The sequence below is a fragment of the Thermobia domestica genome, chromosome 16 (assembly GCF_964235325.1).
Source record: "Thermobia domestica chromosome 16, izTheDome1.hap1.1, whole genome shotgun sequence".
Classification (NCBI taxonomy): domain Eukaryota; kingdom Metazoa; phylum Arthropoda; class Insecta; order Zygentoma; family Lepismatidae; genus Thermobia; species Thermobia domestica.
Window position 1 is genome coordinate 73,705,186 of NC_137469.1, and position 25,039 is coordinate 73,730,224.

A 25,039-nucleotide genomic window follows, 5' to 3' on the forward strand; every position below is an offset into this window, starting at 1 on the left:
GATCGAATAGTTCCAATTTCTCAATAATTATACAATATAATTGCACATTTGCTAGCTGATGCCTGGATCCTTTTTACTTTAGAGCAATGATAGGAGAGAAGAAAGCATGATGATTGTGAAAAGAATCTAATTCTAGATTTCATATTTACACGTTTTATGACTTCTACGTGGCAGGAAAGTGATTATTTGATTCCCCTGTCCGTTCGTCTGTTTGACTGTTCTTCCCAAAGAGTTCGACTTAAAAGGAGACTATGTTATTCAACGTATCTTAACGAAAGTTTAAACTTAAGTTTTTGAGAAAACTCTCCAGGGAAGAGGGACGAATTTTTCCTACCTTAAAAAAAATACTGGTAGTTTACTAGAGGACGATTTTTCTTTTTCTCAAATTCAGTTCTTAATGATTTTGTTTACCCATCTATGTACAGTATGTATGTATAGCGTGTGCAGGTATGTATATTCCAGCGTAGATTCTGAAAGGTCTTTAACAAAATTTCAACCAAACTTGGTACACGTATAACTTACTGGCTGAAAAAATACTATGGGGGGTAAGACACTCCTAGGAGTGGGAGTAAAAGGAGATGACGTGTAAAAATAATTGATCTTAGTATCGAATACACCGTTTCCAGGATTCGTCAGAGAAGGTGACTCTTCCAATTTCATTTAAGTCCACGTTCAGTCCCATCGGCATTGAAATGAAAAGAGTAGAACAATAAAAAGACCAAAATGACTGTTTCGAGGTCATTAAACTAATTAGTGTGAGTTCCGATTTTTCAAGACCAAGCTTAGTCGAATTGAACCATATAGAAATTTTCTAAAAATTTTTAGAAACAAATAGAACTGTACAATCTAGAACAGTGATTCTCAAAGTGTGGTACGCGGACCCCTGGGGGTCCGTGAGACGTAGTCAGGGGGTCCGCGACATCTAAAAATTGAAATGTGTTATGATAAAATGGAACACACAGCTGTTATGCAAGAAGTATTCTTTTCGGTTACTAGAAAGAAAGCAACTAGAAATTATACTTACGTTTGTAAATTTAAATGTTTTCTTACTCTACTAAATTTCTGCCCTGTGAGTATGAAGAGTTGACTAAAAATGTATTGCAACATTTGATGCCTTTTCCTACCACTTACTTATGTGAACAGACTTTTTCTGTTCTGCAGTATTAAAGCCTGAAAGCGAAATCGTCTTAATGTGGAATCGGACCTAAGATTAATGGTGACAAAACTTATTCCGGATTTCAGTGCAATTATGCAAAACCACAAAGAATTTCATTCCTCATAGTAGTGACCCCATATTTGAGAACATTGTTTATCAAGTGAATTTCTTTCTTTCTTTTTTTTTTTTAAAAAAAAGTACATTGATTTTCAGTCTTGAAAATTACTGTATTTTCAATTGAAATTTCGTTCACTAGGAAACAATCATGTATCTTTAGAATAAATTACTTATTGCAATATTTTTCTTGATCTTTTTCTTGTCAGTGGTAATTTTAATCAGTATAGATTTTAATACCATGTGAAATTTCAGATAGCATTGCAAGGGATCACTTTCCGAATGAACAAGGAGTCCGCGGATCACTTTCCGAATGCACAGGGGATCCGCGTTATCGGAAAGTTTGTGAACCACTGTTCTAGAAGATCGCAGAAAGAAATGCAACTTGGTGTCGTTTCAAAGCGGAGTACTTTCTATATTTTTCTTTATATTGAAATTTCGACATTATCTGTTGTTTGTGATCGCATCAAGGGTAAACGGCTAACCCCTTGAAGTAAATTTTGGAACCTAGTTAATACCTATCGGAAGCTAGAGTTTTATCATTTTCTGAAGAAAATGATGTACAGGGGGCCGCGGTGGCTCAGTGGTAGAGCGTTCACCTCTGGTGCTAGGGGTCTCGGGTTCAAACCCTGCTCCCGCCAAGTGAACTTTGTGGTGGACAAACACCGTGTGCGTGGGTTTTCTCGGGGTTCTCCCGTTTCCTCCCACTTTCTTCATTCCACCATTTCATTCATTACTCATTATCACCGTCTCCTTTAGCCTAACCGGCATAACCGTGGGACGTAAAACTCAAAAAAAAAAATGATGTACAAACTGTGGGCCATTTGATACAATTTCTTGTACTCATAACACAAGAAAATGTAAGAGATATCCACTCAACGTCTCACATAGACGCATTTGACGTCAGATATGCCTATCCCTCAAAGGCATTGGGTGAAATTCCTCAAATTTACCATTTTCTCCCTAATTTACTAATCTTCTACCTCAAATTTACACTTTTTCTCCCTAATTTACTAATCTTCTACCTCAAATTTATACCTTTTCTCCCTAATTTACTAATCTTCTACCTCAAATGTACACTTTTTCTCCCTATTTTACTAATCTTCTACCTCAAATTTACACCTTTTCTCCCTAATTTACTAATCTTCTACCTCAAATTTACACTTTTTTCTCCCTAATTTACTAATCTTCTACCTCAAATTTACACTTTTTCTCCCTAATTTACTAATCCTCTACCTCAAATTTACCAAGTCTATTCTCCTCTCCAAATTTACAATTTTCTACCAAAATTACTATTCTGCTTCTGTAATTTCCCATTCTCCGGTTTGATTGTGCCGTTTATAATGCAAAAAATAATGTCCCTCTCCAAGTATTATCATGAGGATAGTCTATATTCTAAAAACTGCGTGTGAGTATCTCTGCTGAACATCCACTAAATTCCATACTATGTGTACTGGATATTAGTGCACGTCTATTGAATGACCATAGTTGGGCATCCATAAAAAGGTTGACACTACAAGTAGATCAGTAGGTCCCCAATTGTCTCACAAGGTTAATTCTGGAATTCCAACAGGGAATCGAACTTGGAAGCATGCACTTATAACGGCCAGCAAGCGCTCCAACAGAGTCATATACACAGTGTTCGAAGTGGGAAAAAAAGCAGAGGCGGTATGTTTTATTATGATTTTGACTCAACATACCGGCTATTTAAATATTGTCTTGATCACTGGTATGTCCTCAGAGACGGTATGTCCTCATTACTGAAACACCAGAGGCGGTATGGCATACCACCGCATACCGTCTCACTTCGACCACTGCATATACATATTTCTTTACATGTGGTTTAAAATTCATTCTATATGATCAGTAGTAGAAAAAAGAGCACAAGATTACGATCTATCTAAAATTAAACACTTACCCAGTTTGTGTACCTCACTAAATCTTGAACATAGCGTAAACAAATAAATAAACCAAAATTCTTGAGTTCCGTATTTAATAAATCGACGTAAGACGTAAACACAGTATCACAGAATCACAGATACTGCTATAAATCTATTATTTCTGACTTCAACAGCTAGAGCTCGGTTTATAGAATAAATGAGTAATAACGTTAAGAAATGACAACAACCTCGATTTTTTTTTCAACTCAACAGCACACGGTGTAGAGAAATATTTTTCCTAACTAGATATATACACATGCAAACTTTGCAACATACGTCATATTATGACGTAACAGATTCTCATGCATGATATCAGTTTCTTTACAATCAAGTTTACTTCTTTCCCACGGTGTTAGAATATTTCATATAAATACATATACTATAAAGATGTGAAAACTTGTAGTAATGTTACCATGTTTAGTCTAAAGATGACTATAATTTCTTTGATGTATAGTCAACAAGAAAGTTATGTAATTCGAAGACGTTTACATTCTTCTGAAAGAAATAAAAAAACAAAAGTTTGTGGTTTCGTAACAAATTAACTTAATAGATACAGGGAAAACTCAACAACTATGTTTAATTAAGATTTTAAAGTCAGCACCAAGGTTATATGAGAAGCAGGGCCGGATTTAGCATTTTGGCGCCCCTAGGCCCAATATTTTTTTCCGCCCCCTAGTCTGGTTTAAGTTACTTTCCTAAAAACCTTTATTAAATAATTATATCAGGCCTATATGTTAATTGCTTAAACACCACTCCACGATGCAATTTTGTCATTGCAAGTTTTTTGAGGAATTTACTTGGTTCTGGGCTTAAAATACCGTTAATGTATTAACAAAAGATTGGTGAATAAGTTTGGTTTTGTTCAATTTAGCCATTTGGGCAAATAAATAAAAAAAAAACTGTAGTAAAAAATAAGTAAATAAGTAAAAAAAATCTCACGTATATGAGATCAATGTTGTAACGAAGTTGATGCATAATGTTGAAAAATAGTTTAACTTTACCAACAATTATTTGTTCCAATGAACTTCAAAATCAGAATGCTTTATTAGCTTGATTTTTTTAAATCAATTCAAAAAATATGTAAAGTTATGGCTATTTATTTTTATTTCTAGATATTTTTTTATTTTTTTCTCTCGGCCGTGCGCCCCCTGGGAGCTTGCGCCCATAGGCCTGGGCCTGCCGGGCCTATTGGGAAATCCGGCCCTGATGAGAAGAGATCTTATTGTTTAAATTATTGTTCGAATCGGTACTCGAATTAGTATTCAAGGTATGAGAGATCGAACCTTGGATCATGCAAGCAGAAAGCACATGTGCTAGAGACACTAAGAAATTTTGAGAAGTTACTATTTCCATATAAAATGGTTTCATATTGGTACCATATTCAAAGTTATGATCAGTGTTTCTTCCAGAAATTATGTTCCGGGGGGCACACTTCGTATTCCGGGAAGCACTGCTGGTACTATTTTATTCATTATTATATTATGGACGTATTATTTTCGTCTCCTCCGGGGGGCACTCTCAGAGCTCCGGGTAGCAGTGCCTCCCTGAAAACATGTCTGGAAGAAACACTGGGTATGATGATAAGTACAAAATTATTTATTTAAATAAAATTTTTAATTTAACGGCTCATATAGGCCTGTAGCTAGAACACTCAGGCAGAGGACGAGATTATTTTTATGGACCTAACTTGGGTTTATATCACATCTTTGACTGCATATTTATTACTTTAACATATAAGGTGTCATCAAAAAGTACAGTAAATGTAATTGCACACTGCCATCTATCAATTGTTTATCATTTCAACTAGTAAGCCTGGTAGCTTAAACCTTTGGTACAGTCAGTGTCGAGTTTGAGCGAGTTGTGACACGTTAGTTGGCTTCCAGAGGCAGAAGAGTGAGGACGTATTAAGAGTGCCTGTCGCATGCCAACATTAAGTTTTGTTTTAAGCTTTAAAAAAAAAGGGGGGGGGATAAAGCCCACGAAATGTCAAAAGCAGTGTATGGCGATAAAGCGGTGGCATTGAAGCCTGTTTACAAGTGATATGAGCGATTGAAAAGCGGCAACGAGTCGGTTGAAATGATCGAGACGTCCTTCGACGGAAAAAAAAAAAAAAAATGAAAACGTGCAAAAAGTGGCACAAATGATTTGTTTAAACAGATGTATGACTATTCAAGAGCTTTACAAAGAACTAAACATCTCGTGTGGGTCCGTGAAAAGCATTTTAATCGCCGATTAAATGGACAAATGGCTTCCTTCTTTACCACGAATACGCGCCATGCCTTTGGTCCATAAGTTTTTGGCCGGAAAAATATTCCTTTCTGTCCACGTTGTGCTCTTCAGATATAGCAACATGTGACTTCTGGCTCTTCTCAAACATTAAAAAAACTGCGCTTAAAGGATAACGTTTTGAAACCATTCCCGACGTTGAGAGAGCGACGGAAGAACAGCTGAACGCCCTTCCAAAAGAAGCCTTCCAGAAATGCTTCCAGTCATGGATTCAACGTTGGATAAGTGCATTGCTAACCAAGGAGATTAAATCAAATTCCATGTAAGCTTTTTATACTTTGTTTTGAATAAAATTATTCACTGTATTTTTGATCAAACCTCGTATATTTATCTAAACAAACAACTAAAAGTTTTAGCGGTCTGAAGGTTGCCTCAAGGAGTGAATGAGCGCCTTGTCCCCCCCTCCCCCCTTTCCTGTAGCTACGGAGCTGATCGAACGATTAAGCCTTTCAGGCTAAAAAAAGACGATTGATAATCAATCGAAAGTGAATCATCATCCTAGAATTGATGGAATGAGAACATAGGCCTATTAGGCAACGAGATAATGTCAAGAAATGAAATGAAATGGAATGTTTGAGCTTTACGTCCTACAATTATGCCAGCTAAGCTAAAGGAGACGGTGATGATGAGAGATGGTGAAATGGTGGAATGAAGAAAGTGGAAGAAAATGGGAGAACCCCGAGAAAAACCCACACACACGTCATTTGTCCACCACAGAATAACATCACTGATTGCTAGTAAAGAGCAAGACATCTTAACAAACAAGTTATTACCCGATTTTGAAATATATGTTTAAAATCATATTTTAAACTGTTCAAAATGTTTAAAACATGTTTTTTCGTGTGTGTTTTAAAACATGTTTAAAACATTTTAAACACCTTTTTCGTGTTTTAAACACACGTGTTGTTCTTTTTTTTAAATGTATTTTTTCCAACCTTGACGCAGATACACATTACATATTTTTGATCGCATTCGAATTTACTTTGACTAGAGTGGTTCTTTTTTTTCAAAATTATCGCTCATTTATTATTCTTTTGAACTATAACCTTGACATTTCTTTGTGGCTGACACTTTGCTCTGTAATTGTCGAAGGTAATGTTTCTTTCACCCTCCAACAATACAATGATTTAATTAGCAAGTCAATGACACCACGTTCCTCACTATGTATGAAATGATGTTCTTGTGCTTCTTAATGAGGAATTAAAGTGTCAAGTCAAGACGACTTCAGTCACTTGCATACTGCAAATTATTTATATTCCCTTATTGGCCACACAATAGGAATCAAACGATCATTTTAGATTAGCTGAGATGGCTGAAAAACGTTTCAAGCCGTTACGTACGAACATGTAATATTTCTAATTATTACTCGGTTAATACTATGAATATACAGCCTTCGATTAGGGTTAAAGTTTCGATTTCTGGGCTTTCGGTACCTATGGCCATGTTAGCCCATCACGTACGAGGATGACATCCCTCGGTGATCACACTTCCCGGGGAGCTGGAGAGGAAGAAAGAATCGGAAAGGTAGGAAGCGGTCTGGGAACATTATGTGAGGTATCATCCCGGCTGTTGCCTGGCGAGGACGAGAAAAACCCAGGACCCACCCACAGGACGGTTGCCCTGAGAAAGCTTTTACACTTTTCAATCGAGTCTCCCACCGGGAATCGAATTCGGAATTGATCGCAACGAAGGACAAGAGGGTTAGCGACGACGCTACATGGACGACGATTATACACGGTATTAACCAACTATACCGACAAACTGTAAGGGTAGGACATGCCGAAGATACCTCGCGATCGAGGTCGAGGCTTAAGTCGCGGTCGCTACCTCGATGTCTGGTCGCGATGAATGAAGGGCGCACATAGCGAGAAGGTCGTACCTTCGCTGTTACATTCTCAGAATAAGGAGAAACATTACTGTGACGCATATGAAATTATTCCGTCAGTGCATAAAAATTACTGCGAAACCACATTTTGAAATTGAAAGGACCAAACAGTTTATAAATAGAGATGAAAGCGAGACGAGATATGAGAAATGCCAAAGTTTCGTCTCTTGTTTCGAAAAAAAAAATATTTGAGTCTCATCTCTTGTCCATCTCTATCAAGAAATCAAAGTTTTACATTTTTTTTCAATATTCTGTGAAGAAATGCCCTCTTTCAGCACGCAGACTAGAAATCATTTACCAGTAAAAATTACAAAAAAAAAAAAAAAAAAAAAAGTATGTCTTCAGGTTTCGAAATGGAGGGGGTATTAACTTCAGTAAATGAAGTTTCGTCACTGCAATTCCATTATTCGACATTTAGTCCCTATGGATACGTGCCTGTCTTTACAAGTATTTCTTTTCCTTATACCAGTAACAAATTTAGAAGAAACCCTTTTTATAATAATCTCGGAATTGGGGGAGGGGGCGTGGAGTTTTTAAGCATAGATATGTTTAACAGTAGCTTCTTTTTTCCTTTAGAAATCCCACAACTTACGGACTCAGCCCGAAAGTCCCCTCCGTGTAACCGCCACTGCCTTATATAATAATAAGCTATAATATAATTTTCAAATAAATATAATAACTTATCTGATATTCCCATTTAGCTTAGGTACCGGTTCCATACCTGGATTTGAAAACCCGGTTCCGAAACTAGATCCGAAAAACCGGTTCCAGACCTGGATCCAAAAGTCCCCCAAAGACCCGTCAAGGAGGCACAAAGTTCACCTTCAAAACACTGCAAACAGGCCACGCGCTCTTACCCCTTAGAAAAAATTTTGATCCATCAGTGGGTGTTTAGAAAAATGAGTTTGCCAATTACCCAGTTTGTTTACCCAAATGACACAAGCTACCACCGCCTGGGTGCCTGCCTGTCGCTTCCACCACTTTCATCTACCACACTGTTCACAGCCTGCCAGCAGCTCGGGTTTAGCATAGGAATGGACACAAAGTTCCGGTTCCAAACCTGGATCTGAAAAAACTCGGTTCCGGAACCAAATCTTAGGAACCGATTCCAGACCTGGATCCAAAAACTCGGTTCCGGACCTGTATCCGTAAACCTGGTTCCAGAACCGGATCTTCTAGAACCGGATCCGTTCAGAGTCGAAAACCGGTTCCATCAGGAACCGGTTTCGACCATTCCTAATCTCAACATCACACAGGTTAGTTCATACAAATACATGCCGTATTGGACGAGCGGTATCCTGTTGAAATATGACACCTGGACACTGTGTCATGAGAGGAGCCTGTCTATCTCATCTATGCTCTCGGAAAGTATGCGAACTATACTTCGCCCCCCCCACCACCACCATATGACAGAGGAAATCCTCCCTTTGCTTACGGAAAAGAAGTGAATTACCTCAGCTGTGTTGCTAATTTGTCATTCAATCGTTTGGTCCTGACGAGTGAAGATCGTAGGCTACTTAGAACGGCTAACAAGATAGAGGACAGCGAAGTCCGTGAAATAATTCATTTTGGCAACGCTTCCGCATCTAACAATTGAAAGATCTCGGTCGCAACAACTTGTCCCTTCTCTTTTGAGGGAGGTACGGGAAAGCACAATAGAAAGGCTCTAATAAGTGAGGACACATGAATTCCTTGGCGTATTACTGAACCGTCAGAGCTTTCTGAATCATTACCAAAAGTGATTTGAAGTCATACCCGATGTCTGCTCACATTTTGACGCCAGAAGTTTGTCTCCAAACATTGGCAGAATATGTCTTCTTACCTCGGCGCTGCCATTTTCGCAGACGATGATCATCCAAGGTGATGTCGAACCGATTCCTCACTGAAAATGATGCAACGTCACTGATCAACAATTCTTGCTACGGCACTACTCAAAACGCAGAGGTCGTGACGGGTTCACTGTGTGAGTTCCGAGTTTACTGAGGTAAGAACTTGGCTCTTCTGCAATATTTCCCCAGGGACAGCAATTCCGTAATGCAGCTGCTGCTACTTTCCGACTAATCGTACGGGATGATATGAAGTATTGAAGTGAACCCATTACGTAGCCGGATGGTAGGTGCAGATGTGAAGGAATTACGATATATTGCCGCACAGCACCTCGATTCTCCCCTGATGTGATCAGATATGGTTGGTCGAAACCTTGATGACGCATGTGGCTTCTCTCACGTTTCATTCGGTTCAATATGGAGTCAATGTTACATTCGAATATCTAAGATGCCTAGATACAACATAATTCGACCAGTTGACCACATGCAGATCTACAACTAGGCCTTTCAAAATTTGTCAGACGTTGCTAACGTTCTTCACATAAGCACGAGATTTTTTTTTTTTTTTTTTTTGGTCCTGTACAGTTCTCACTAATCGTCTGAAGCTACGCACATTCCTTAAGTACTCTATCAGGTTTGATAACACGGTGATGATTGCGGGAACTTTGCGCCCTATCCCAAACAGCGGGAAAAATGCGCCCGCTATATATTTGCATCGGGATGTTTGCGCCCTACAATTCGTTTTTATAAGCCTATCGTGTAAAGTAGCTTCATCTCAGACTTGAACCAGACTTGGGTCTATCAGAAAAGTGAACCAAACCTGTTGTTCCTTTTTCTGGCGTGTTTACAAGCTCAAGCAGGAAACTCTTTCCCTTGTCATTTCTTTATTATTATTATTATTATTATTATTATTATTATTATTATTATTATTATTATTATTATTATTATTATTATTATTATTATTATTATTACTTGATAAAATTATGTAGGAAACTCTGTCCTTTATCATCGTTTGTTATTCTTTATTCAATTATTTCCCTTTTCATCTTTGTTACTGTGTGTTTATATTGCTTCCTCATTTTCACCCCAATTCTATGGATGTAGGCTAGACTTCTCATACATTGAACAATATCTTTGAGCAATTTGTTTTATATCTGTGCAGGTTTTTTTTTTTCAATTCTGTTGTCTACTCGTACATATACCTTTTTCCTCTCCCCCCCCTTTCAAACCGAGAAAAATCCTATCATAATGCAAAGCACTGTGTTCAGCTTCCTGTTTCAGTGATTTTAAAAGCACATAGAAATTAGGATGCAAGTTAATTCTGCTCTTGAGGTTGTTCCACCCTTCAAGGCCATTATTTGCTCCATGCCGTTCACCTTCGCAGTTTCAGACATCGATCAGTACATTCACATTTTGCATCCATTCGTTCACAAAGTAATCTATAAATACTGTAACCTAATCTTCTCTTGACATAGTACTCGGTATTATTAGCCAATCATCTTCAACTTATTCCCGTGAAAAAATAACCAAAGTGCTTCACATGCGGATATCTCCTCATTTTCATTTTCTTTGTACCCAGATGCCAAACCTAGTTCTTGCACTTTACGCCACAAGCAGTGGCTCAAATGAAAATTGCAACCCTAAATCGTACAACATGGAAAGTTGGAAACAAGCGCAAAAATACACGCCTCTTCAAAGTCAAGCATGGTCTTTTGTGGAGCCCAACCCGGTAAACACTCTTTTAATTTATTGGAAAGGAAGTCGTGAGTTCTCTTTTATTGTTCAGCAGAAAGGCAAAAGCTACGGAGATGATATTTATTTCATTCTCCATACTGCCAACATCTGCGTAAAACGTATACAGTTGGGCGAACTACTTGCTGCACAATTTGAAAGTTCCATCCAAAAAGTTTTTTTTTTTTTTTTCATGCTGCAATATTTCCTGACCTTTCCCACCCGAGAAAACAAGAATTCTCTGTTTGTGTACTTCATCTAGCAAAAGAAAGCTTGAATCGTCGTCCATCCTCAGGTTTTTCTCGGTTAACACGATCTTTCGTCTTGAATCAGGGATTATGAATAGGAATTATATTTCTGGGCTGTTGGCATCTAAGGCCACTTAGCCCATCACGTACATGAGGGATGATGTCCCTCGACGAGCACCCTATCCGATGAAAGGGCAGGAAGAAAGAATTGGGAAAGGAAAGAAACGGCCTGGGATCATTATACTAGATACCATCCTATCATTTGCCTGGTGTGAATAAGGGAAACTCAGGAAAAGCCTCACTCAAGATGGCTGGCCTGAAAAGCTGTTACACTTTTTCGACCGAGTGTCCCCACCGGGAATCGAGACCGGGACCGCTCGCACCAAAGGCGAGAGCGTTCGCGACTACGCCACGCGGGACTACAGTCTCGAATTTAGGTTTCAAAGATCTCCTCGCTCTTGTCGCCTCACATATAATTCATATTTCTCTTGAAGCTGTTGTACGCGGGAACTTCCGTCACGAAATCCAATGAGCACGTGTACGAAATTACGTCGACGTCTACATTCTGGGCATTATTATCATCATCATTATTAATGAAGATTTGAGAATTCAATGCTGCGTTTGAAATCGCAGAAGGAATCAGACGAATAGCAAATAGCATGTATGACCAACGAGCTGGATGGAGGGGAATGAGTCAAATATACGGGGTTTACAAAGGGAATGTTAGGTAAACAAGGTCGAGAACCACTGAGTTACCGAAATATTCTAACAATTTGTTTAACCCATGCAACGTGAAAACTAATTATAATATTTACTATAAGTGTTTTCCATTGTACGGAAGTTTCACTACCTAATAACAGCTGTTGAAAATGTTCACCACATCTCTCCATACAATAGTACAATCTGTTTTCAAATTCACTCCTTATGTTTTAGAATATCTGTCTAGGAATAGCCCGGTACTCGGAGTTTATTTATTTATTTATTTTTGAGATACTTTGAACTTACTGGTGGCTGTCTTATATACAACCGATTCCCCCATTAAAAAAAAATGTAGTGGTGTTAAATCTGGCTACCTGGTGGTCCTCTTCTTTCTATTCACCTGTTAGGTAAGTTATCATGTAACCAATTTCGAACAATTAAACGGTAGTGAGGAAGAGCGCCATCTTGTTGGAAATGAACAAGATGTACATCAAACTCCAAATTACCATATTTATCCGCGCTATTTACAACTAACTCAGTTGTCTGTGGGTTTATGTACTCCTCAAGTAAATTGAGATAAATTTCAGCAGCTAAATTTCGATTTTAAAAGAAAGAAGAAAAAAAACAGAGCTTACGATAGCATTGTCAAAAATTCCAGCCCATACATTTAGCTTTTGTAGTAAAAGCATATTGATTTTCATCCAGCAAAACTTACAATTGTACTTGTTGACAAGCCCATTTAAATAAAATGTATTTTCATTAGAAAAAAACAACAACATATTTTCATTAGATTTGGATTTTATCTTATTAAATCAACCATTTCCTTACAAAATTGTACTCTTTTATCACTGTCGTCTTCATGTAGTTTATGTAAAACTTGCATTTTGTATGGATGAAATTTATGAACTTTTTAACATTTTAAGCACAGAGCTTACAGACAATCCAGTATTTGCTGCAACTTCTCATAATGATGTCGTTGGATTAGAATTAAGTTTGCTAGCACTTTAATTTCAGCTATCTTATCAATTAATATGTTACTACTCCGTTTTTTATGAACCATCGAATCAGTCTCAGTGAATTTAGTAACCAATTTCTGGACATATGAGTGAACCGCGTTTCTATCGGTATGAATTTCATTAAATATTATAGCAGTTTCCCGAGCGCTGTCAGTAAATCACCATTTCCATGTTTGTTTACCACTAAACTATTACCCAATTACAGAAAATCAGAGTAAGTAACTACTGTACTTCACTATCAACACAACACAACATTACACTTGAATACTACTAAGCTAAGCCATATTTATCATTAATGCACCACTAAACTAAGCCGCATTCTCCACTAAACCAATCCGCATTTACCATTACTGCATTTGTTATCGAAGGTGGACGACCATCCTCTTATCATAGTATCATTGTAAACTTGTCTATGGTAGCCATTTCTTTTTATAACTGCTATCTTTGGCTATGTTTAAACCACAAGATTAATATTGTTGACGATAATTACCGGGGCTGTCTGACTGGTAATTTTCTTGGCAGCGAAGCCCTCAAGGCTTTGGTTAATAACATTGCGTCCTTGATTTACGTTACACAGGGTTCCTCGATCGAAAGTTAACTACAGTCATACCGTAATGTTGTCCATATCATGTTAAAGAATATATGAAGTACAAACAATATACAGTAAAATAATTTCTTATGTTCTGCATGTTTCCTTGAGGTGGCTTATTCATATTCTTTCTCCTCTCTCTTTAATTTCATTTTGAACAAAGACGCTCGTGCTGTACGAGTAAATAGCTTATTTACACATCTATTGTACGGGAGAATTTTTCTTCAAAATATTTGAACTCTTTCTCCCCCTTTGAATATGTATTTCAATGAAATTGTAATGTTAAAAACCCTAAGGTAGTCTATTTTGAGAACAATTTCGTATCTTCTATTCTCTTAGAATGTGCCTATTAATCAATGTGACATCATAAAAAGCAAGCTTGACGTAGGTATTAGTTTCCAAAAGTAATTTTAAATCGTTCTGCGATTTTTCTATGATACAATCACAAACAAGAGACATAAATTTCAATGTAACAAAAGAAATTACTGAAATTGCCTCCATTCCCTCCTTTAAAACGATATTTTCGAGAACTCATATATATTTATCGTTGTATTCGATTAAATTTGGGATGGGGTTAAATGTCACCGACTGTTTTCGGTTATTTTTATATGTCACCTCCTTCCCACTTCCTCCCTATGGGTACTATTTCCGTCTTACCTCCACAGTATTTTCTGAAGATTAGTCATGCGTGTATTAAGTTGGTCAAAACTTCTTCAAAATTATACTGAAACACACACAGACACTTACATACATTTTCATATGTAGAATAGATTAAATAAAAATACAATTTTTTTCTGAACTTATTTGACACGGTATTACCAAATTAATAATTTTATTATCACAAATGTGCATTTGAGAGAACTTTAACAAGTAAGTCTCATTAATTTCATAATTTGTGTCTTTACAAATTTCATTGCTTGTTCATATTTTAAAAACCTAGTGTCTTGCACTCAGGGAAATATGAATTTAATATTTAGCTTTTATTTGATTTATTTATTGTAGATTCACGAAATTACAAAGGAGATATTTGCCATTATTATTTTAGAAACTATGTTCAAAGCCATAGTTGTTATAGAACAAATAAGATGGATATGCTTATGGTACTCGATCATATTTTACAATGGACTAAATGATGCATGAAAGTGTATAACCTATGATTTGTACCACGTCTTGGATTTCCGGCCATGTAATAAATAAATAAATAATAATAAAAATACAAAGGTAAAATAAAAACATTTAACACCCTCATGACATATAGTACATATATTATAAAACTTTAACCTCTTACAATTATGTACCGAGGCTAAGGGAGCGGTGGTTATGAGATAGTTGATAATGGTTAATGACGAAAATTAAGAAAAAGGGAGGCCAAGAAAACCAATGGAAACGGTGTTTGTCCAGCGCAAAGCTAACTTGAGGTGGGATCAAACCAGGATTCAACGCACTAGCAGTGGACGCTTTACTACTAAGATCACAGGTCCACCTAATATTTTGTTTGTTTGTTTAGGATGGTGTCATTGTCACATTTAAGCAAAATAAACTTATATATATATATATATATATATATATATATATATATATATATATATATATATATATATATATATATATATATATATATATATATATATTTACATAATGACAATAACAAGACCATAGTTGGCACATGTGACTTTGACATGTGATTAGGTTTGCAAGTTAAGTTGTAGATCCACGTTTCATATAGCCTCCCTCCTGAAAGGGAACCTAAACTCGGAAATCGAAATCCAGTAACAAGACCTGGAACATTTTTATTTATTTATTTATTTTTTAAATCGGGAGTAGTACGCTCTGTGCAAAGTACAAGAATGGCACTATAGATAAGGAACTACACCGAGCCATATTAGGTTGATTGGTTTGTAGTTTAAAATCTATTTTCAGTACCGTAGCTATGTCTCTACGTGAGATCGAAAGCATGAGTTCACGCCGGGAATCGAAAAAAGGATCTCTCACTCCGAAGGCGCATATACTAACATATACGAGGGAGTTTCAGAGCCGAAGTAATTACACTTGAAATCACATGACAAAGAATGCTCACATATTAACCGAGTTCATTCCCTAGGTTTTACGTGGTTAAAGCTTTCGGCTGGTAGCGTAAACTAACAGGCCGTAAATCAAGTTTGAATACAGCTTCAACAGGGGAGATTAAACCTATTCTTGGGACGCTGAATTGATTGTAAAAACCATATCTTGACAGCATTTGCAATTCTTGCCCTACGGAAGTCAGTATTGAAACCGGAAGCAAAAACTAATTTGAACCATTTTCGGTTTCAGAGGAGTGTTGTGGATAGTTATGTTATTTTGAGACGCTGAATTGTTTGAAAAAAAAAAAATAGCTTCTTGTTATCTGTTACCGTTTTCGTTGTGTAAAGATAATCGTGGAAACCATAAATGGCAAATTTTGAGCGATTCCTATTTCAATAGAGGGTTAACGAAGAAAATGGAACCTATTCTTAGGAAACTGAATCGGTTGCAAGAAACAGCATCGTTATAGCATTTATCAGTTTTGCTCTACGAAAATCAATATTAAAACCGGAAGTAAGGTATGTTGCAAAATGATACGAACGATCCAAATATGTGACATAACTTTAGTAAGTGCGCGTTACGGATGGAATACGTGATATGTAGAGATGTATAAGGAGGATATGTATAGAGATCATGGATTGTTCACTCATTTTCACGGCTAGCCAAATTGAAAACAAAAAACAATCGAAACAACACGATAATGACTGTTGCAAAATGATACGAACGCAATACAAAAGCTAGTTCTAATAGTCAATAAATGAGGCACTGCGTAACACCAGCTTGAACATTCGATTAAACATGATGTCTACCAGCGTTTGCAGCAGAGTCACATCAATTTGATTCCATGCAGCGATGATGGCATCCTGCAACTCACGAACATTGTTGTACTGGGTACCGATGGCGATCAGTGGGCGACACAATATTTCCCATATAAATACAACACTGTGTCATTCACCCTCCCTTCCATTTTCCGTTTCCTTTCCGATCACATAATATTACGATATCTGGTATCGTTCGTATAATTTTGCAACGCACCTTAATAGAAAATTTGAATCCTTCCTTTTTCTATAGAATGTTGGAAATAGTCATGATATGTTGTTTTGAGATGCTGAATCGTTTGCGAAAAATTACTTGTTGCTAACTGTTACTGTTTTCACTCTATGGTGATAAACGTTGAAACCGAAAATTGCTAATTTTTTACCTCTTCCGGTTTTTATAGAGAGTTAACGGAGGAGATTTAACTTCTCGTGGAACGCTAAATCGATTACAAACAAACAGCATCCCGATATCTCTTACCGTTTTTGTTCTGATATCTGTCGACAGTTGGACGAACGGACAAAGAGCCGTTCTATAAAACTTCGGACACTTATGTATAACATAGTTCGGAAGTCTAATAATGTCTGTCTGTTATGATGACATTTCTAAAACTTTTGTCCGTGTCCGTAAAAGGGAAGGTTCTCTGCCATTAACATACATATTTCTGCCAGAAAACGATGTCCGTATTATCAAGGTGTACTTACGGGAGATTTTTATTTATTGCAGTAACATTGTAGTTAACGTATAGTTGATGTATTCATATAATCACACAGAGTCCAAATATTTGAAAACTTAGATCTTATGTATGGAACTTGGAAATACACTGCAGTTAGTCTAAGTCAGACGGAATGTCAAAGTATATTTTTGTATTGTTTATAAGAGATGGAATTCGTTGACGTAATAATACATAGATAATCTTCATTTTCCTGTTCACCACAAATTACATAACCCACTACGCAACCATTGTTTGGACACATCTCACGTCCAGGAAATATTTGATGGTTAAAAAGGAGTAATTACCTATAATTCTCAAGAATAATCACAATTGAAACTGTGAAGTAGAGATCTTCCCAGCGATTTATAATTGACTTCTAATATATATATATATATATATATATATATATATATATATATATATATATATATATTATAACAATGTCACAAAAAAATAAACTACGTAGCCCAACAAACCCATCAATTTACAACTTCATCCTTGCAAATCAAAACGTGACCCGAGCTTTGAGCTTCCCGTTAATTGGCAAAATTTGCAGCTAAAAACGCTAAAATAAAAACAGCAAAGATTATCCTCATATTAAAGTAATACAGGAAAAAAGACACCGGATGATTTGAGATTCATCAAAATAATACTATCTCGTGAAATCTTTAACGTTGTGAAACTATATATATCTAAAACAAATATTGTAAAATTAGATGTTTACATTACAATATAACACAACTGAGATTATACAGTTGTTAATGTATTAAACCGACTAACCTACATTCAGTGGCGTATTTAGGGGGGTTATTATCGGGCTGAAGGCCCCGCAAATAATTTCATTATTATTTTTTCTCATTATACGTATAACACAAATGCTTCTTACTGGTTCTCAAACCCTCCCCGAAACAAGATCCTAAATACGCCACTGCCTACATTAAACTATATTTGAGCACATATGACTACTTTATCCAAATAACCCTTTGATTCATGATTCGAAGTTCGTAATGCATTGCATTGCAACGAATAAAAAATATTTTTTATGCTCTCGATTTAAGGGGGCAGTCTATTAAATATTTTTCAAAAGCTAACAATTTTTCTTTTGCCCGTTTAATAATAATAATAATAATAATAATAATAATAATAATAATAATAATAATAATAATAATAATAATAATAATAATAATAATAATAATAATAGATTCTACACTCGAAAATACAAATCGGAAGAATTTTCAGTGTTGACATCCATAGAAATTACAGTGTGACCAGAATCTGAATTACCCAAAAATCTAGGTTAAGGCAGCGACTAGAAAAATGAACTCAACGGTAATTGGTGACTTATCATGCTGTCTTTGTTCCTTGTTAACTACTTTTTAAATAATAATTAATAAGATTGATAAAGATTCTTGGACTATTGAACTTGGTAAAGTGTTCTATAGCAGAAATCTTTATACATGTTCACTCACTTACAAGAAGCACTATGTATTTGGTCAAGGAATTAATTCGTGCGGTTGGTACGCACACATTGAAGCTGTAGTACAAACACAAAATACATAAATACCTTAAGAAAAATATTGTCCATCGCTAGCCACCACTTTCGCCCATCTGTCAGGCAATGTACGGATTCCGTGGCGAAAGAAGTCCTCATCCTTGGAAGCGATCCAGTCAGAGACCCATGTTTCGATATCTTCTGAAGAAGTAAACCGCTGTCCAATCAAATCGTTGTTCATGCAATCAAACAAGTAGTAGTCCGAAGGAGCAACGTCTGGTGAATACGGCGGGTGGGGTAAAACTTCCCATCCGACATTTTCTAAATAGGTTTTGACCGGTTTTGCGACATGTGGGCAAGCGTTATCATGTTGAACAATAAGTTTATCATGTCTGTTCTCCCATTCTGGTCGTGTTCTGGCCAGAGCTTGCTTCAAACGCATTAATTGTCGTCGATAACGTTCTCCATTCATAGTTTCACCCGGTTGCAGCAGCTCATAGTACACCACACCTTTCATATCCCACCATATGCACAGCATAACCTTTGCACAGTGAATATCTCGTTTTGGTTGTGATGGACCTGGTTCACCTGGTTTCACCCAGGCCTTTTTTCGTTTAGGGTTCTCGTAATGGATCCACTTCTCATCACCCGTAATAATTCGATGTAGAAACCCCTTTCTGCTCTGTCGTTGAAGCAGCAATTCGCAAATGGTTTTTCGTCTTTCAACGTCTCTGTCTTTCAATTCATGTGGAACCCAATGTGACATCTTTTGAATCATTCCCATGGCTTTCAAGCGTTTGGAGACTGTTGTTTGATCAACGCCTAATGCTGTTGCAAGTTGTTTCTGCGTTTGACACGAATCCTGCTCGAGCAATGCTGTCAATTCTTCGTCTTGAAATTTTTTTGGCTGTCCAGCTCGCTCTTGGTCTGCCAAGCCGAAATCACCACTTCTAAACCGTGCAAACCACTTCTGACACGTTCGCTCAGCTAGAGCATGGTCACCATACACTTCCACCAAAATACGATGACTTTCAGTCGCACTTTTCTGCATGTTAAAGTAATGCAGCAGGACACCCCGCAGAAACACTTTATCAGGCACAAATTGCGCCATGTTCACTTAACTACAAACTGGTGTTGTTGACGCTTTAATCCACTGCCCTATACTACGAACGATACGAGATGACAGGGGTTTGCAACACATGTGTGGATACACGGAACTGTGGGACGCTCCGTTCGTTGCGCCATCTCTTGTCCACCCGCACGAATTAACTCCTAGACCAAATATAATCGTTGTGTTCCTGTATGATGGCTACACACTGTATGCAGGCGATGAAACCTTATTTTGGTTAATAGTTCTTCACTCATCGTCCATATGTTTGTGTGGTTTACCAAAAGAAATTAACTATACTAAAAATTATAAAAAAATTCATTACTTAATATAACAATTTTATGACCATAGACAAAAACATTTGAAAACGGAGCTCATATCCATTGTAAGTCATACAATGTAACATGCCACTACACTATGGCAGTAGTTCTTTTCTCAACTTTTTTTTTTTTTAACTAACTGTACACTTTTGTGAATGTAAATGACATCGTGACACACTTGTCTGATTTCTTTTATTAATATTAATATAAAATATAATATTGTAACCAAAGATATTATAAAATAAAGGATCTGCCTATACAACAAAATCTTGAAGCCATACATCACAGTTTCGCCAACCCCACTCTGCCCACTCTGCATAATAAAATTGCAAAGTTTTGAGCCAACAATCATGTCGGAAACGAAAGTAGTCAATCAGACGATTTCGGAAACGAGAGTAGCCAATCAGACGATTTCGGAAACGAGAGTAGTCAATGAGACGATTTCGGAAACGAGAGTAGCCAATCAGACGATTTCGGAAACGAAAGTAGTCAATCAGACGATTTCGGAAACGAAAGTAGTCAATCAGACGATTTCGGAAACGAAAGTAGTCAATCAGACGATTTCGGAAACGAAAGTAGTCAATCAGACGATTTCGGAAACGAGAGTAGCCAATCAGACGATTTCGGAAACGAAAGTAGTCAATCAGACGATTTCGGAAACAAGAGTAGCCAATCAGACGTGCCGATACTCGGTTTTTTTTTTTTTTTACTTCATTGAGTTAATAGAATGAAGATACAGTATGGACAGATCCTCTATTTTATAACATCCTTGGTTGTAACCCTATAAGTATTTATAATGTAATAACTCTGCGTAGCACTGAATGTTATTTCTGCCGCTAGAGGCTTTGACTGGGGCAGACTGTCTCACTGATTTTAACTAGCTTCATGATTTTTAAGTTCTAAAATTTCGCGACACATTTTATGCGGCTGCACGACACACTGATTGGGAACCACTGTCCTATGGAAATAAATTGTATATTACCTTCAGCTGTTTGCACCAAATCCTTTTTCACTGCTTGAAAGACACAAATAAAACAGTGTGTAATAAAGTTTGTAAAAAACAATAAACAGTGGTTAATAATTATGCAGGTCAGCAATTAAGTTATCTGTTGTAGGCTTAAACTAGAATACTACATTTGCTTTGCTGATATGCATATATATAAAGCTAGGCCTACTTAGGTTGAAAAAGAAAGAAAAGCAGATAATGTGAAAGTGTTATCTTATATTCTGTTATCCCGACATGGCAAAGTACTACTTTCATATCTAATGACTCCAACACGTTGATTTGATTTCCAATGAATGAACTGTTCATTGACCTCAAGACATGTTGCCGCAAGAGTGGGACAAAGAAGAGAAACAAATACCCTTCCCCTGGATTTTCGAAATAAGTTTACCTTGTATAGGTTCTTGTGCTGATAGAAGTTTTGTTCCTAAAATCAACACTTGATTGAATAATTAATTTTTCAAGCCATATTAACACTTAAGATTGATTACTAGCAGTAAGAATTCAAGATCTAATTTCAAAAGGCATGGGCGCCTACAGCAGGAAGAAGGGGGGGGGGGGCAGTTGCCCTACTTTGACTTTCGAAATGTGCTCAGTTTTTGGAAATACACATAAAATATACTAATTTGTTCTGACATACTATAGTACTTACTAGATTTATATTAAATACTATGGTTTCTACAATTTATTTACTGTAGTTACATACGATGTATTACTTGCACACGTGCATCAAAGTGTGTGTGTATTTGAGAGTGTGCTTGGGTATTGGTCTTTTGCCCCCTTGCAATCTTTTATTGCTCTCCCCTCCTTGGAATCGGTCTTTGGACCCTTGGGAGAAAATCCCTCGGGCGTCGCTATCGGAGGCGGTTAGATATTCGACATACATGTCAATGCAGATTTGCTTTCTTAGATATAAATTCTACAGTATTTGATATCTTTGTATTAAATACAAAGTAGTACACTTAATATGTATAGTATATTTATTGAAAACTCCTGACGGGACAGACCATAGGAGGCCAAGACCTACCAGGTGGGTTGTAGGATTAATGCCTTTTTAGTAATGTGTGGTCAGCAGGATTACCAACTCTGGAAAATAAAACAACTGGCACCTCTTCAAAATTCCCTATGATATAGGTCTAAGTGTGAAGTATCTCTGTTCGGACCCATCCATGGGAAGGAAATGTACTATCTTGAACAAAAGTACATTAGCACCTGTATTCTGCATATCCTTAGTATATTTACTAAGTTTAAAGGTACGTTGTGCTATAAATGGGACACTGAAATCGGCATTGATCATTTTTTGTATTTACCAGTAACTGCCACTTCTTTAAAACTATCGAAACAGATTAACAAAAGTATAGCCTATTAATCTTTACCTGACAATTTTGGATTTGGCAAATGAAATGTATTCTTTAAACTTATACTTCAACTACAGGAAATTGCTTTAAGGAGTCCTTTTTCACTCAACAAACGTATAAAATTCCTTTCAAGTAAATTTCAAATTTTCCCCTGATACAGTCCCTGTTATCTCTAAAATTACCTAAACAGATTAACGAAATGGTGAAAGGTGACGGTTTTGGATATACAGAATGAAAGTTACTTTTTTAAATCTATATTCCCACTAGATGAAATTGCTTCGAACTAGATACAAATTTGAAAAAAAGGAAAACGGTCATATAGGGGTTGGTAAGAAGTTTGTACCGGTCACCGGCTTTAATCAAAATAATAGCAATATTTCTGGCCAGGCCGGTCAAAAACCGGCCATTTGGCAACCCTAGTGGTCAGGAGATTGGCTTATTTGGGCGTTAATGCTGTGTTTCTAGACCGGAGTATAGTATTACAAACTATATTAAACTGATTTATTCAACTTTTATCTATAACTGTACTTTTAATTTATTACTCTTTAATATAATTTGCAAGAAACAGTAAAAAAAAAAAACTTCAAATATTTTAAAACTCAATTATAATTAACTAAAACATTCTTTATCTGTAAAAACTTCTTTAGAATTGAGTCTCTAAATTTGTTTCCATGCACCAAAGTCACTCATTACCTTATACAAGCCATCGTGTAAGTTCATTCACTGATAACCATGATAAAAGTATATTCTAACTTGTAGGTACACATGCCTACAATTTCACCTAACCACTAAAGTATATCATTTACAAAACTTCTATTAAACCAACATCAATAAGTCTAAGGTATTTTTGTCAGTACCTAGCCATAATACAATACTTAAAACAGTTCTACAAACAGAAATAATCATAAATTACACACATAAAAATCAATCTCCAAAACTCAGTTCTTTCTGTTTCATCATAAACAGAATGTTCATGAATATTGGTGTAGGAATTATAGATGTCTAGATTTCTAAGAAAAAGTTGAGTTGTTGCTATGACTATGATACCTTTTCCATATGTTCCATTCTATGTTATCATGGATAAAGTTACTGTTTGAAATGGGGGCTGGCCATCAACATGTTAGCGTAAAAGAGAGTAACTTCATTCACTTATGTTGTGGGTCCAGGTAAATGGCAACGTTGCATTTTCATTTAACATTGGGCGCATAAAGAGTACAGCCCAAACGGCTCGTCCGATTAAAAAAAAAAACCTTTCACTTTAGATTGAAAACATCATATTTAGATATGGTTTTTCCTCTTACATTTTGTTGTAACTCTGATAATAACAGAGTTACCCTATATCAGGGGACTTTGAGACATCCTGTATAATACAGGGATGAGTGTAAATCCTCATGCGTCGTTTTCGAGAAAATCGAGAAAACCGAACTTTTTTTACCACAACATCTATTAAAATTAAATAAATACTGTAGTTTATACCATCATCAAGCTTTTTATTATGACATGAGCAAGATAACATCATGACACTAGCAAGGCAAGTATATAGTATGGTTAATGAAGTATAGTCCAAAATCATGATTAACTCTTGAACATTAACTTTTGCATAACTATCACATCGACAAAAGATGAGACATACATCAATCGATATATGAGATTGAGCTGTAGAAAATCAGAAGTAGTGGAACTTAACCATTTCCGGTTTGAAAACTTGTACGCCATAGCGAAGAAACGATAATACTCGTAGATAGAGAGAACCAGTTTCTTGATATAGAGATTCAGAACTGAAAAAAAAATCATCTCTGGCCTTAAAACTCACCCTGTATTTCTGTACCGGAAGTTATAGAAATTCTTCTTCCGATTTCAGTATTGAACTCGCAATGATTAATAGTCTACTGTACTTTTAATAACGAGGAAGGTCCATAAACCGTGAGAGTTGAATTTTGATGAAAATTTGTGACAAGATTCAGTTCGAGTTGCTAAGTAACGTAGTAGTAGACACTCGATGCGCAAATGCTTCGTTGAGCTGCTACACCGACGCCATCTTGAAATCCAGTAGACAATGTCCAAGAATACCATTTTGGCACAAAAATGAAAAAGCTTTTGATAGATCTGACTTCAATATTGTAAATCAAGGTAGAGCATCTATATGTGGGAGTACTTCCAGTGCATGATCGCCATTTTGAAAGGCGCCATATTGAATCGCGGTTAAATATGGTAAATGGCAAGAGGGTCATGTGGGGTATCAAATAGCACTGAAATTTGCTACTCCTGAATCCATTTCCGTAACCAAAGTTTACATATCTGTTTTCACTTTAGAGTTAAGAGCTCTCTCGCTAACAGGAACATATAAAAACTGTGCAAGTAAAATTTGTGTTATGAAATGCAGTCGTGCGAGCACTTGCAGGATTTTAATTAATGCAGTAGTAGTCACTTGATCTACAATAGCCACTATACCAATCAGATCTTGATTCCAGTGAGAGAAATCGATGATTAAATTGAAATTCCTGTAGTGAAAAATGGAATAGCAGTACTGTAACAATTTATACCTATTTCAAAGTGTGCTATATATATGAGTCTATGTGTATTGCGATTATGCATAACATTTAAATGCTGTAATATATGTTAGGTGCAACGGCACATATGACATATATTTACAAGAATATGTCTTGAAGTTAT

At 36.4% G+C, this 25,039-nt stretch overlaps 1 protein-coding gene across 6 annotated transcripts in view; it reads right to left on the reverse strand.

Annotated features, from left to right (window-relative positions):
- Positions 1-25,039, reverse strand: part of LOC145673166 (very long chain fatty acid elongase 7-like) — a 160,298-nt gene that overhangs the window by 108,076 nt on the left and 27,183 nt on the right. Inside the window, exon 1 of one of the 6 annotated variants that reach the window (XM_081742604.1) lies at positions 20,988-21,117. The exons of 4 other annotated variants lie outside the window; for them this stretch is intronic. The gene's annotated coding sequence lies outside the window, so the exon portion shown is untranslated. Of the gene's footprint in view, positions 1-3,188; positions 3,395-20,987; positions 21,118-25,039 lie in introns of those variants that run through there. One more of the 6 variants, XM_081742606.1, reaches the window with a different exon arrangement.